Source organism: Mandrillus leucophaeus, unplaced genomic scaffold (assembly GCF_000951045.1).
Source record: "Mandrillus leucophaeus isolate KB7577 unplaced genomic scaffold, Mleu.le_1.0 Scaffold5, whole genome shotgun sequence".
Classification (NCBI taxonomy): domain Eukaryota; kingdom Metazoa; phylum Chordata; class Mammalia; order Primates; family Cercopithecidae; genus Mandrillus; species Mandrillus leucophaeus.
Window position 1 is genome coordinate 2,808,321 of NW_012105364.1, and position 2,407 is coordinate 2,810,727.

The window sequence follows — 2,407 nt, forward strand, 5'->3', positions numbered from 1 at the left end:
TCCCTTAAACATCCTGCAGCCCAAATACCCCTCAAAGCCCCTTCCAGTGGGAATCTTTCCTTCCCCAATACCACCTTCTAGCAAGTTCAATAACCTCATATTTACATCCTTGATAAAACTCTTTTAAAGTCTGTTGACAGTTTCCCTTGGTTCGGACAAATGGCCCTCAGTTTTTTCTCTTTTTGTTTGACATTGCTGAACTGTCACGCAGACGGAAGACAGCCAAGTCCATTCCCACCCATTGGTCAGATTCTCTCTCAAAAACAATTAGATTATTTGTGGAATGAATCTGCATTTTAAAAAATTAAGAGATACCAAATAACATTTGCATAGTGCTTTACCAAATGCTGTAACTTTCATATTTTATTTGGTTTCCCTGATCATTCTTGGAATTCCCCCCAATTTTACAGAAGAGCAGTAAATGTCATGGACCAAGGCCTAAGCTCTGGCCTTTGGCTCCCCAGTCTAGTGCTCTTCCCAGTAGACCCTCCCTCTTTACTAGGTGTAGCAGATAATGTCCACATGACACAGGCTCAAAAAAATGTGTGCATGTGTGTCTGCATGTCAGCCTCAACCTTCCACCCACCTTCTCCACCACTGCCATCACACCTGCCATTCCTGGGTCAGAGTTGCCAAGGAGAATTAAAACGTTATGTTCAGGGGTTTGTCTGTATCAGCCAGGGTTCCCCAGAGAAACAGAACCAGCAGAAGTGGGGTGTGTGTGTGTGTGTGTGTGTGTGTGTATAAAATATTTACTTTTTATTTATTTTGAGGAATTGGTTTATGTGATTTTAGAGTTGGCAAGTATGAAATCTGCAGAGCAGGCTGGAAACTCAGGCAGGAATTCATGCTGCAGTCTTGAGGCAGAATTTCTTCTTTCCTGGAAAAACTTTAGCTTTTGCTCTTTAAAGCCTTCAACCAATTGGATCAGGCCCCACCACGTGATAGAGGGCAATCTCCATCAGTTGAAGTGAGCTGACAGTAGATGTTAACCACATCTATGAAACACCGTGGTTAGTGTCTAATATTGCAACCTTACCAAGCTGACACATACAGATGACCATCCCATCATGTCCAGTTGCTGGTGATACCAGCTAGAAGACATGAGGCAGAAGAATTTGGGGTAAACAGAAGTATCCCTTCTAATCAGAAACCCAGAGATAGGATGCCAGGAAAGGGAGCATTCCCCACATAAGACTCAGGGAAAGGGTGACTACTTCGGTCCCATCCTGCCAGGAATTTGAGAGGTGTATTCCTGCCAGCGAGGGAGTCTGAATAAAACTCCTCTACCCAGAGCACAGGCCCTGCACCCTCCCACGGCAGCCTCTGTGGCGTGGGTTCCGACCAGCTCTGCTCAAAGACTTCTGTGCTAGGAAGAAGGTGGGGTCACATCATGGCATCAGGATTCAAACACCATCAGGAGCCAGGAGTGGGATACGTGAAGGGCTGGGAGCTGTGGCCAGAGGCAAACTGGACAGGGACACTTTGTCCACAAGCACCTGACAGTCATCTTTGAAATCACAGCAGGAACAAGGTGCCTCAGAGAGCTGGGGGTCACCAGTCTGCCGCCTTACTCGGAGGTAATGAAAGCCACAGCCTGAAAGCTACAAGTGCTGAGTCACAGAGTCCGTGGAGAGATTCTGCAGATACAAAGAAAATGGGAAAAATACCTGATACCAACTAGGCTCAAAGACCCCAACACCTGCTCCCCATCTGCAACCCCTCTCAAATCGTGGAGCACTGATGAGCTCAGTCCTCACACTAATCCTCACCCTCCTGGAAAACAGTAACCCCAGGATTGATTTTTCCTGATTAAATTATTTCCTAAGTTTGATAAATAACACCTGCCCTATTCTATGGCTTTCCTCTGACTCTGTTTATTAAACAACGCTTGAGATTTTTCTTCTTGCATGATAGGTACTAAAGGCACAAAATTCAAACTCATCATATCGAGGGGAGGGCTCCAGCCATCCGTGGCTTTGCATCAGGCAGTGAGTGACGTTTTATTTGCCAAGGGCTGAGCAAGGCCAGGAACTGAGGCAGCACAGCTTTAATGGAAAGAGGTTTGGTTCTGGAGTCAGACCTGGGAGTCATCCTGGTGCAACCTCAGGCCCTGTGTGACCTTTGGCAAGGACTTAACCTTCATAAGCCTCAGCATGAAAATCGTCTGAAAATAGGGTTTTCCCATCCATAAAATGAGAATTGTTGAGGCATCCATAGTATGGAAAAGAACCTTTGAAAGTGTAAAGTGCACATAAACACAGGAGTTAACCCGCTCTCCAACCTGTTTATAAATCCCTCCTGAGCCTTGTCACCCACACCACCTCAGGCAGTCCCTGCTTTGGGACTAGCGTGGGTTACTGGTGCTGTGTCATACACCACCACAAATGCATCAGCTTTTTTTTTT